General features: G+C 43.6%; 1 protein-coding gene across 28 annotated transcripts in view; it reads left to right on the forward strand.

Moving 5' to 3' along the window:
* Positions 1-13,462, forward strand: part of FGGY (FGGY carbohydrate kinase domain containing) — a 413,650-nt gene that overhangs the window by 223,320 nt on the left and 176,868 nt on the right. The window contains exon 1 of one of the 28 annotated variants that reach the window (XM_072820467.1): positions 6,876-7,262. The exons of 25 other annotated variants lie outside the window; for them this stretch is intronic. The gene's annotated coding sequence lies outside the window, so the exon portion shown is untranslated. Of the gene's footprint in view, positions 1-6,875; positions 7,263-9,536; positions 9,561-9,616; positions 9,714-13,462 lie in introns of those variants that run through there. 2 more of the 28 variants (XM_072820465.1, XM_072820466.1) reach the window with 2 other exon arrangements.

Raw genomic sequence — 13,462 nt, forward strand, 5'->3', positions numbered from 1 at the left:
ATTTACCTAAGTCACTGCCAGCAGGGTTTTGTGTAGTTCTATACACACTAGTTGGGGGAGAGGAAAGAGTGGTGGAGAAGGGGTAGCCTGCAACAAGAGGGTGGCAGTGGGCCTGGAAAGGAGGACAGGGAATTTGAAGAGAAGACGGAATTTGGCAGTCTTTTTTTTTTTTTTCTAAATCCATTGATTAGGCAAGAGTTATTTAAAATGTTAAATTCTCTTTATGTATCTTCTAGCTATTACTAAATTAAGTGCATTAAAGTGACTTCTTTATCTGAAATAAATTTTCTCTTATTTGGAATAAGATAATAAATAACTTGTTAAATAATTTCAAGTCAGTAATTTATCCAGTTTCAAAGTTAGACATTCATTAAAATCTCTTATCTTTGGGACACCTGGGTGGCTCAGTGGTTGATCCTCTGAGCTTTGGCTCACGGTGTGATCCCGGGGTCCTGGGTTGAGTACCACATTTGGCTCTTCACAGGGAGCCTGTTCCTCCCTCTGCCTGTGTCTCTGCCTCTCCCTCTGTGTCTCTCATGAATAAATAAATAAAATTTTTTTTAAAAAATCTCTTCTCTTTGGTGGAGATATCCAGTGAACTCATCCATCCATTTAGAGCTATGAATCCTGAAGTTAAGTAGGCAAAACAGAAGACCTCCAAAAGCTGAAAAAACACTTGTCTCAAAATCCACAGACTATAGGAAAGTCCAAGGACCGTTCTCAGGTGCCACCCAGCACTGTTGACTTAGAATTTTGGTAAAATATGGCAGATTTCCAGTAAGAAATAAAAGCTGGCTGTGAAAAAAAATACTTGCTTCGACCTTCAACCAACAGGTCACACATCCTGATGAAGAGCCAGGCACTGTGCTAAAAACTAGGGATATGCATATGAACAAACCTAAGTCCTGCCCTCAGGGAGCTCACATTCTAATTGTAGAAACAGAAAAGTAAACTGTCGTAACACGATGTGGGATAGAAGCATGCATGGGCTATTACAGGAGTCTAAACTCATTTAACCTGAATTAATCAGGAAGATTTCCACTTCAGAAATGGTATTGATTTGGCACCTGAAAGATGAATAAAAGAGACAAAAAAGTAATATATCAAATGGGTAAAGTAGGTTTGAGCAGGCAGGGATGTAGGGGAGGGGAGAGTGAGGCAGAAGGAGACAGCATGGACGAAAATCCAAAAGCATGAGAATACTGAGTATAGTTGTTGTCCACCATGTGCATGTTCAGACGTATAGGAACTATGTGTGGGGACCAAGTTTTTAAGGGCCTTGCAAACCCTTTTAAAGAGTTTGGATTTTTATTCTTAAGGTAATAGTTTTTAAGTAGAGACTTTGGAGACCACGAAGTTAATGGCTCAGGATAAGACAGCACTGAGGTAAGAGATATTGAAGGCTGGGACCAAGGCAGAACCAGTGGGAAGAGAAAAGAGGTAAAGATTAAAAAATTAAAAAGAGACTGATGAACAGTGGAGAAAACGACGGTGGCTGTGTTAGATATCAATATGGGAAAAATTGAATTTTGGCCCTTATCCTATACATGAAAATGAATTCCAAATGGATTATGGACCTAATATCACATGTAAAATATGAAGTTTCTTAAAGGCAATATTTAGAAGAAGATCTTCATGACTTGACAATAGGTAAATATTCCTTTAATAGGACATCAGTATAAGTACAACCATAAAGAAAAGGGTTGATAAGTTGGACTATGTTAAAACTAGAAAATTATTTTCATCAAAAGATGCCATGAAAGAGTCTAAATGGGAGCCACAACATGAAAGGTGCTATTTGCAATACATACAACAGAGGACCTGTATCCAGAGTATATAAAGAATGTCTACACATTAGTTTAAAAACAAACCAACCAACCAACAAACCATTTCCTGCCATGCTGACAGGAGAATGGTAAAAATTATTTGGATAGTTTTGCAGAAAAGAGGATATGCAAAAGAATAATAAAATATGAAACATTTCTTGACCTCTTTAGTTGCTAAGAAAGTCAAAATTAAAACAATGATATGATACCACTACACACCCACCAAGTTGGCTAAAATTAACCAAATGTTGTTGGGGATGTGGAGCACCCGAGGGGCTGAAGCACTGCCATGGGAGTGGGAGTTGCTACACCATCCTGGAAAGAAGTTGGCCATATCTCCATGCGGTCTGAGTCCATAGCCCCACTTAAGCATCTACCCACCAGTGGTGTGCACCCCCACCCCACCCCTCAAAAAAAAAAAATGCACAAGAATACACAGAATACTTTCATTTGTAATAGCTGAAGACTAGAAACAACCCCCAAATGTCTATCAGTAGTAGAATGAATAAATAGTTGATATAGTCATTGAATCGAATCTCGCTCGGTGATAAAAATGCACAGAGATTGCTGCCAACAGCAACATGGTTGAATCTTGGAAATATGAATGACAGAAGCTGGTACGGAGAAAACATACTGAAGAGTTTAAAAATTAAAAATCAGGCAAATCCTATGGTCTTGACATCCAGATAGTGGTTTTCTTGGTGGATGCAGTGTCTGGAAAAGTGCATGAAGGGATGTGTTTCATCTGGGTAGATGTGTTTACTTTGTAAGAATCCACTAAAGTCTGTACTTAAAATTTGTGGCCTTTTAATGCATGCTATACTTTGTTGATAAAGTTTGTTAAAAACTTCAAAGGGAATAAAAGTTATTAAGTGTAAGCATCATGCAGCCCTGTGCAAGGTGCTGGGAATGCAGGCAGGAGAATGACCTGGTCTGGCCATCAGGAGTGGAGTAGGGGGAGATGGGTAGTTTAATATTTAATAGGCAATCAGAAGTAATGTGATAGGCGTGAACTCAGGATATATTATCATACAAAGGAGCACCTTACAACTCAACACACTTGCGGGCCTGCCGTTACTTAAAAATGTTAGTGGGAACTAACATCCCACCTCCTCCTTGCTATACTGATAAGTCATCAAGAAAGGGAGAAATAATGTTCAAAATCCACTTTTTCAATGGACAGTGCATGTTGGGCGTAAAGGTGATAATATATTTTTCTTCTATGGTGTCTAAACAGTAAGATTCCCAGACCAGTGTGTTAAGTAAAATTCCAACCTGCTTTGCTGAAATTAGATCATCACTTACTGTGCTCTCCATGGAATGTGACTACGGGGACCTTCTCTTGTATGTATGACCAAGGACTCTAAGCCCCTCTGTCTCTACCTTGGACCATACTGTGCTATGGACTGAGTGTCTGTATTCCCCTCAGATTCATATGTTGATATTCTAACCACAAATATAATGGTATTAGGAGATGGGGCCTTTGAGAGATAACTAGAGCCTGAGGGTGGAGCCCTCATGAATGGAGTTGGTGCCCTTCGAAGAAGAGACTTGAGAGTTTGGGGTTTCTCTGCTGCCAGGACACAGCCATCTGTAAATGGAGAAGAAGGCTGACCAGAACCTGACCATGCTGGCACCCTGATCTCAGCCAGACTTCTGGCCACCAGATCGTGAGAACTGTGTATTGTTTAAGCCACCAGCTGACGCTGTTCCATGTTAGAGGCCTGAATGAATAAGACAGGACCCACAGCCCCATAGAAAGATGACAGAGTGTAGAAGCAGGGAACACCTGCTGGCCTGCCAGACTTTGGGCTGCAGGTAGACAGGCAGATGGCAGGATGTGGAGGGGACGTGGGTGATGAGAAGAACTGGCTGACTTTGGGGGACATTGCCCAGGAACAGCGCAGCAGGTTGCGTTGGGCCTTTGTGAGGTTGGGAGGTTGAAAGGCCCTGGCAGGTGGTGGCTGCTTCTCTTCCTCCCACACGTTGCCGCCTCTGGACCACCCTGAAGGGGACTGCCGAGTCACTGCTCCAGCAGGCTCAGGAGGAGACCGCACTGACTTGGCCACAGTCTGGGCTTGCCTGCAGGGGCTTTTGGGTGTAGACTGGGAGTTGCTTCTTAAATCATTGAAAAATTCTGCCCTTGGAAATACAGAGTTTCGGAAGAAAGCCGAGAGTGAGAAACGCAGACATGGAGCATATATTCAATAGAAATGTGTACCTGTGTGTACCAAAACCAGGTGGGTCATTCCAACAGCCTAATGGTTGGGAAAAAGCATGATTTCCGGAGCCAGACCGAGTTTATATGCCACGCCACGACCTGCTACTCCCTGTGTGATCGTGGGTCAGTTGCTTTACCTGGTTGGTCTCAGTTATCATCTCCAAGATGTGCATCAGAAGAGCGGTTGTGGGGACTAAATAAATTAATTTATGCAAAGCACTTGGAACAGTGCCTGGCACACGCAGATACTACACACATAACAGCTGTGATGATGTGATGTAAGGAAGCGCTGAGGCTTTTGAGATAGGCCGTGGCAGGACCTGGAATGCAGGAGCACTCAAGTCAGGGGGCTCATCAGGGCAAAGAGGGAGGAATGCCGCAGTGAGGAATGCTTCCCCCCACACCCCTACACCCACACCCACACCCACACCCGGGAGGACTTAGTTCCTCCTGCCAGAGGCTTTTTTGTGCTTCTATTGCAGACATTGTCCGTCTGCTGTGTTCCTTGGCTCCCATGAGTTTGTTAGCTCTTTGAGGACAGTGTGTTTTTGCAAGTATTATTTCCCCACAATGTCGAGTATAGCACTTGACGTAGAGTCGCACTAGATGAACTTTGCTCAAACCGAATCCTACCGAGTGCAGGAGGGAGAGAATATTACTCAGGGCCTAACATGTGCCAGCACTGTTCTTTCAAACCAAGGTTGTATTTTTACACTTGCACTTCCCCTTTTCAGATGAGATATTGGAGAATCAAGGAGCTTAGCTCATTTGCCTGAGATCATACTGTGAGTTTCTCAGGTGCCTGGAAGCATCTTTCTAGCTCTCACCCATAACCCTATAGAACCTGCTTCTTGGGAGCACAGTCCTTGGCCAGGGCATCAGGGGCAGGTGCATAGGTGGAGCAGGAGGGCTGACTGTTGATCTCTGCTGAAGCAGAGATGTTGTTTCAACTGCAGTTTTTGAAAAATGCCAGTGTATTCCTCGTGGGATTTCCTGTAATTCGTTTTCGCTCTCATCTTCCACACTATTTATTTATCTAAGCTTTTGTTCTCTTTGAAACTATTTCAGCCACATGTCATTCATTGTGTTAAAACCCTGGGCCCTTCATCCTGCTCAGATTTTGTTGGGCTTTTTTTTTTTTTTTTCCTCTCCCCAGCTGCTCTGCATATCACTTTTAATTCTCTGCTGCTCTGGCCCAACTTCTATCCGGTGCTGGGGGTCGCCTTACACTCCCACCCTCACTCTCCCGGGAATGGGGCTGGGGGTGTTGAATCAGGATCAGCTTCAGGATCTATTTTTCTTTTTTTGTCTCCTTGTTGTCTGAAGCTTGGGGCAAGGGTAGATTAATCAGTCTAGGTGTGGTGGAGCCCTGTGACCCTCCCTGGGGGAAATCCTAGCCCCATAGAAACTTGGCCTGGTTTTGGCTCTCAGAGTGAATTCCAGGCTTTGAAGAATCTGTCAATGTTCAACTAACCCCACAAAACCTCTGGAAGTTTTTGATGCAACCGAAACTCATAGCAAGGGAGGAGGTGCTGAGCTTGGCATCAGAGGTTGGGGAGAGCTAGCCTGCCAAATGAGATCTTTTTCTCTGAGATTTCAGGTCTCGACCCATAGTTTGAGTGTCCTGTAAGCTGTCCGAGCAAGTCCTGTGTCCTTCCTAGTGTTTTCCTGAAGCATCTCACTAGTCTGTTCTGTGTCTTTGAGAGTATGAACAGGGCTGCTGGTTCCTCTCTCCATCTTAAAGGAGCCACCAGAGAATTTTACAAATGAGACATTTGTCATGGGCCAAAAGAAGGTTACTGTAAGAAATGTACTACTGCTTTCCCCAGGAAGAAATGGGACACTAACATCTGTTTGGCAGGTCCCGTATCCCAGGCACAAGGCTACCTGCCTTATACTAGGGTGACCAACCATCCCAGGTTGCTCAGGACTGTGGGGAGGTGTCCTGGGACGCTGGACATACAGTGCTAAAGCCAGGAATAGTGACTCCAAAAAGCAAATGCCATTATTCCCACCTTAAGAGCTGAGGAAACTGTGTCTCAAAGTTAGCTTGTCGAAGGCTGCTGAGCACACTTGTAAAGTGGGAATCAAATGTAGATTTGTCTGATTCAGTCCCAGAGCTTTACACCAAGCAAGTTCTTCAGAGTACAAGACTCCTCTCCTCAGACTGTGTGGCCCAGCGAACTTGCAGCCTCTGTTTCTCCTTCTCTGGTGTTTTTGTTTTGTCTCAAGGTCTGCTGGAAATACCTTTCCCTCCCTATCTCTTCCCCATGCTGCCTGATGTAACTCCTGCCTCACCTCCTTCAGGGGGCCCTCCCTGATTGTCCAAGCTAGGTTAGGGGCCAGGGCTCCATACTTCTGTTAGACTTACTCAGGCCTGAGACATGAATTATTCCATACTGTCTTATAAGCATCGCCTATATATGTCTCCACCCCTACTAGCCTGGGACCTTGTAGAATAAAAGGAGACAACCTCCATCTATAGATTTCTAACTCCTAATGCACTGCCTGGCTTATAATTAGATTCGGTTTGTAGGTGCCGAATTAATTTATAAGATATCAGAAGGAAGCTGTGTGATTCAGAGCCATAGTTTCAGATCTATTTAAGGATTTATTTCATAAGGTATGTTTGTTGTACTTGGGCCAGTCCTCTTTCTTTTGATTTCTTTATTTTAGAAAGTAATTTTCGTGTGTTAACTTGGCCGTTTGCATTGGATTTCAGCCTGACCCTTTACCATGTCTAATGCCTGCAAGTGAAAAATTGTCCTCTATGAGGTCATAGATGAGAATGGCCAACTAGTCTGGAGGCTGTTTTGAGGTTAGGAAGAAAGGAATTTTTGAAACCAAGTTTTTGCTTTGTCTTTCCTGTGGACTTTGCTAGCATTCTCTAAGGCTCAGATTTCCAAGCTATTACATATTAGTCTACCTTCGAGATTTGATCGTTCTGGCTAGAAGGGAGGAATGGAGGAGTGAGACCCAGTTCTCTGAAGGTTGATTCTTTGTTCTCTGGCCCTGCCAGGGCTCTTGTATTGGTTTCTGATTGGTGCGAGTCACAGAAGAATATAGCATTTAGAAAGAAGTGATAAATGCCACCGCCAAGTTGAATTGCAGCATGAATAGTACTACTTATTACTGTGGCTTTTAGAGATAAAAACAGCCTTTGGTTTATTCTCAACACTGTTTAAAACGTTAGCCTGGATTGCTGCTGCTATCAGGTACCTCATCTTCCTTATTCCCGAGGGCCCCCTCATTCTGTCACCGATTGTGTACTCAAGGACAGAAAAAAAAACGAATGTTCCAGTCAATTCAAGTAAACCCAAATAACTCAGGCAAAGCACGCACCATGCTGAACATGAATGCCTTCATTCTCCTGCCAAGCCGTGCTATTAATGCCGCAGACTGAGAGTTGTCGGTAGTCACAACAATGGCCAAAATACATTGAGTAAACTATGTTCCAGGCACTGTTCTTCTCACTTCATTTGCATGATAGTCTTATGAGTTATACAGTATCAACATTCCAATTTATGAGGGAACTGAGGCACACGAAGGTGAAGTGATTTGACCAGCTTGCCCAACTTGAGATCAGGTCGTCCAATTCTACAGCCCTTGTTCTTAACCCTTACATCCGAACAAGGTCAGATATCTGGGGAAAATCTGTCCACATCTCATTTAGAAGAAGACCTTCACTGTTCCCTTTCTGGCTCTGTGGAGGGTGCCCTGTGGGGACAGGGGATGGTAGCCATGTGAAAGTGTGTAAAATTTCTCTGTAGACTTATGAAGTATGGGAGTTTTTGTTGTTGTTTTAAAGACAAGTCTACTTTAGGATTTAGACTGGGTGAATTCTAAACCTCATTTCTTTCAAAGCCAAAGTGATGTTTCATCAAACATGAGGCTCACAGAAATCTTTTCAGCTGTTTCACTCCCCTTCTTGTGTTTGGCTCTGAACCCTTTGGGCTTGCCGTAGTGGCATTATAACAATAAATCCTGAAAGGGATTTGTGTTCAACTATGCCGAGTGTAAATCCTTAGCATTCTTGCACATAGTTGAAAAGAAAGGAACTCATTTCTGTAGGTTCCTTAGGATTTAGAGTTCAGTAGATCTGCTTGTGATCCCTAGTTTTACAAAGTGTCAGGCACAAAGCCATCTTGCAGTAAGCACAAGGATCTTTAGGACCTTTCTTCTTTACCAGTGATTTTGACTCTTCTAAACAAGGTGTATTGTGAGGCTCCAGTAAGAATTTTACTATTACCCATGAGCTGTCACTCAAACCTCTTTAGTATTTTTCACCATTAGTCATCTTAAGACACAGAGCATTTTTCCATGAGTACATCTGCCACTTTTATCTAGAAAAATGCCTTGGGCTTTACTAGTACCTGCCTTATGCCACATCCATTCATTCATGTATTAAACAACAATAGCAATGGAAATTAGTGAGCCACTGCCCTGGCCTCAGTCTGCTCATAGTCTAGTATAAGCAGACAGCTGTGCACACAAAGAAATCACAGATACACTGATAGGATCTGGACAGTATCTGGGAGTGGGCTGTCAGGAGGGAGGTTCTGTTGGTTCCCCCTGGCCAGATTACCTGCAAGGATGGAAATATGTGGTCAGGGAAAGCTCCTGATGAAAGAGTTGAGTCTTCAAGATGTAGTCTGTGTTCCCCAGGTGATTGCTGGGAGATGGAGTGTATTGTAGAAAGAATATCCTAAGCAGAAGGAGCAGCATGAGCAAATGATCAGTGGTATGGATGAGCAAGACACATTCAAGACTAAGGAAAAAGACTGTACACCGGTGCCAAACACTTCCACAGGTCCTAGATTTAATGGCTCTCATTACTGAGTCCTGGTATGGTCATATGCATTTGAATTCCCACAGAATCTTGTAAGGTAAGTGATATTATTCCAGATTCTTCAGATAACAGAAATTGAGATTCTTAGAGATCAAGGCATTTGCCCAAGGGCATGTAAGTGAGAGCCAAGCCTCTCAGTCTGAGGACAATAACTACGATAATAAAAACAGTAAGTTGTTCGTATAGTACTGGACGTGCTCTGACCTGCACTGTCCAGTACAGTATCCACTGGCCACATGTGGCTATTTAAGCAAAGTTGAATGAGATAGAAGTGTCAGTCCCTCAGTTGTGCGATCCACATTTCAGGTTCTCCGGTGTCCAAGTGTGGACAGCACTTTACGTATATTAACGCATCTAACCGTTATGACAGTTCTAGAGGAGGATACCATTATTCAAATAGTACAGATGTAGAAACTGAAACATAAAGATAAGATATGTGATTAAGGTCCCACGACGAACAAGTCAATGTCTTTAAGCACAGCACTATGATGCCAACACCATATATTCTATTCTAAGTAACATGAATGAGTATTAGTCAAAAGAATAGAGAGTTCAGTGTTTTCTTGTGTATATACTGGTGGTTGGACCTCTGCAGAGTAACTATCTTCAATACGGTTCTTAACCCTTCCAGGAGCTGACTGTTGTTGGTGTAGACCTTGCAAAGGTGAGCTGGTGGTCTCCAGGAAGCCTCCTCCTCAGGGAACCCTATCAGCCTCGTAGTAGAACATCTAAGCTTAGTAGAACAACTAATTGGATGGAATTATCAATCAGTTCATTCCTCCACATGGCCTATTACATAAAGATAATATAGTTTTAGGTAATGTTCAAAACCCTCATTCTTTCTCTCTCTTCAGAAAAGGTATCTGAGGCTGTTATCTCAAAAGACTTTTTTTCAAGTGCCAGCACATCTGTAGCAGACTTTTTTATTTTCAAACACGGTGGGGGGAAACTGCAGACCAGGAGGCTGAAAATCCTAGTTGGAACCTATCTCTGCCTCTAAGTAGCTAAATGAACTTGACTGAGTTACTTCACGTCTCTGAAATTCAGTTTCTTTGACTCTGACCTGGAAAGAAAATCACACATATCACAGGATTTTCTAAGAGCTAAATGAAGGGTACAGTGTTTGAGGATGCTTTGCAAGCTATAAAGTACTTTATATAGCTATAAAGTAGGAGATAATTATAACACAAATGCTAGAACTCGAGATGATTTTCTTCCATATAATCCTTTAAAGTTTTCAAAGCAGTGTGGCTTCATAAATTACAGGATAACTTACTCTTAATCATAACATGTGCAAAGTTTCTTTTTTCTTTTACATAAATATAGTCGATATTCAAAAAAGTAGAAGGAAGAACGGATGGTTGATGATGGGGAGAGGACGGGAGGCAGCACATAAGGAGAGTTGTATGTGAAGTTTTCATTTTTTTCTAATTTTGTTTTAAAACCTATTCCTTGATAAGCACTGTGTTTTGTGTATGTGGATGGGGTAGGAATCATTAAATAAGAAGCTTTGTCTTGCTTCATTGACTCTGTAAGCTTGTTTTTCTGATGAATGTGTTGGGTTTTTTTTTTTTTTTTCATTCAACAAAAATTTATTGAGCAACTACCGTCAGCTGAGCATTGTGCAAGTTTCAGGAAAAAATATGATCAAATGTCTCACTTTTTTTGTTTTTTGTACCTATTTCTTCAGCTGCTAATTTTTCCCTTTAAACTTTCTGCAGAATGCTGAGTAAACTGACATTTTACTGTCATATGGAGGGCCCCTGCCGTGTTGAGGGCTGGGCTTGTCCAAATCTCATCTCGTGAATTTTTTCCTGATGAACACGTGCAGCCTGTGATTCCTCCACGGATTGTGCAATGTATTTATTCAGAAAGGAGAAAGCTCCTCCTGCCCTCTGCTCCTTTCCCTGCCTTGGGCCTCTTTGCTCAGGGAAGGCCCCTCTAAGCTCTCTGCGGCCCAAGGAACAACGAGATGCATCAGCTTCATCAGCTCTCGGATTTGTGCGGCCTCACAGCAGGCATCAGCCGTGCACTGCTGGGGCGTGGGGTGGGCATGAAGCAGGGTTAGAAGGCCGCTCCTGCGACAGCTTGGACATGACCTGCCTCTCACCCCTGTTAAACAAGCCTGAGCTGAGGTGATCGACGTCTTAGAACTCGAGGGTGTAGGATTGAGGGGGGCATGTTTCTGTCTTCCTGTTTCCAGGAAAGGAGACACCTTACTTGGTTTTTTGAAGAAGCACCATGTGTATTCTGTGCGGAACATAGCTGAGAAAGGATCTCCAGTCATGGTCCATGTCTCCACATCCGTGGTGGTTGTGAAGAAACAGTTCAGACTTTGCTGTGTTTTGCCAGAGTTGGGGCTAAAACTCAGATTTTCTAAGTCTGAACCCACGGCTCTTACCAGTGTTCTGTGGTGTGTCGACACTTACAGATGTATTTCCTTTATCTGAGACAATATGACATCAAAAGTTGAAGGAGTGTAGAAAGAACATGGGCTTTGGAATCAAACCGGACAGGGTCAAATCCTGACATTCCTTCTTCTGCCTGCATCCTGTTCCTTGGGCATGTGAGCTGAATACTCTGATACTTTCCTTCTGCATCTGTTGAAGAGGAGAAAGAATAGGGATGCCGTGGGAATTAAATGAGATACTATTTAAAGAGCTTAGCGCAGTACTCAGCCTGCCCTAGATGTCTGTTATGTTTGCTAGAAAGGAAGAAAGAATACAGCTATCTCTTGAGAGAGAATTCAGGTGATGGTGATGCAGATGGTTGTGCTAGTGGTGAGGGTCACTGTGGTGATGGTGATGGACACATAGCTACCATGGATCAAACTTTCATTTTTCAAATCTCCTCAGTATCCGAGCCACCATATAAGCCTGCTGTTGTCTTCATTTTATGGCTGGTCTTGCTATCTCCAGATTCCGCTCTTCTCCCTTTATAATGCCCTGGTTCTCAGATTCCAAGCCTAGATATATCAACGATGAATCTACTGGAGAAGAAACAAGGAAGTATTCACTACAGACTTCTTTTTCTTTTCCCCCGCTTTCCTATTTGAAACCCTGTACTTTATATATGTGGAGTCAATAAACATGGGTCATCATCAGAAATCCTCTGGACTTATTAGTAACACTGCGGACAAGCAGTGGCTATCCCTTCTTCTATCAGAGATCACTGGATTAGTATCTTCAAGACCCCAGTATTTTGAGAACTGCAGATAAGTAAATAAATATCAGCCACCTGGTTATTGGGTTTTTACTTTGGAGAACAACCTAAGAACCAAGAGTTTGGAATCAGGCTGCCTGGATGTGAATCCCAGCCCTGCTTCTTGTGAGCTGCGTGAACTTGGTTAAGTTACCCCTCATTTGTAAGCTTCAGTTTCCTCTTGTCCAAAATGAGGATGATAACAGTACCAGCCACATTCAGTGCTTATAAGAATAAAATGAGACAGGTACAGAGTGAGCACGTGCAAAACCAGCTCAATTAATACTGGCTCATTATCTAGAGTTTCTTCCTGTGCAAAAGCCTTTGTGCCCTGAATGGGGAACTGTATCACTCAGGGTCTACCTAGAAAAATGTAAACTGCGCTAAGTATTTACAAAATGGAATTTGGGGCACCAGGGTAGCTCAGTCGGTTAAGTGTCTGTCTTAGGCTCAGATCATGATCCCAGGGTGCTGGGATCAAGCCCCACACTAGGCTCCCTGCTCGGTGGGGAGCCTGCTTTTCCCTCTCCTGCACCCCCTGCTTGTGCATTCTTTCTCTCTCTCTCTCAAATAAATAAAATCTTAAAAAAAAAAAAAAAAACAGGAAATTTAGTACACAAAATTGGTGACCTAAATAGTGAAGCACCAAGATGGGCTATATCATGTGAAGTAAGCCAGAGACCAGGAAAATGGAAGCTGCCACTACCCCTGGGCTGGAGAGACAAAGGAAGGAGAAGGTTACCAGAGTCCAAGGGTGTCAGCTGATGTCACACCCATTGCAGCAAGGGCAGAGCTGAAATGCAGGAGAAGGAGACATACTCTGGCTCTCTACTTCCTGCGGCCTTCAGATCTCCTCGCCGACGTTGCCCAGTGCGGAGTCTGGGAGCTGCAGTCTGCAGGATCGCACAGTACTGAGCAGAGCGGGGGACTTGATGAAAGCCAGTAGGCCCAGGACTCTTAGAGGCTCAGTCTGGGACCTCACACTGCAGTGATAATCACCACAGAAAGTTTGAAAGAGTCTTACCCCCCCTGCTGCTGGCCCTCTGAACCAATGGCTGAGGTTTTCAACTTGCTGTGCTTGGAAAGGTAGAATTTGGAAAAAGCCTTGGAAAAACCTAGAAAGTTATTGGAATGTAAGAGCCTGTCAGTGGCCCTCTAGATCCTGCTTTCTGGAAAGGCCTGCTCGCTGAGCAGCCAGTGCTGTCAAATCTAGGGATTTGTGACCTGAGGAGGCACCCACACACCACCTTTCCCCTGGCCGATTCCTACAGAACATAGTGTTGACCCACCTCCTGGGGAAACCTCCCTGAACCCCTACCGGTTGAGCTCAGCCACTCCTGCCTCAGCTGCCCCTGCTTCCATCCT

The sequence above is a fragment of the Canis lupus genome, chromosome 3, assembly GCF_048164855.1.
Source record: "Canis lupus baileyi chromosome 3, mCanLup2.hap1, whole genome shotgun sequence".
Classification (NCBI taxonomy): domain Eukaryota; kingdom Metazoa; phylum Chordata; class Mammalia; order Carnivora; family Canidae; genus Canis; species Canis lupus.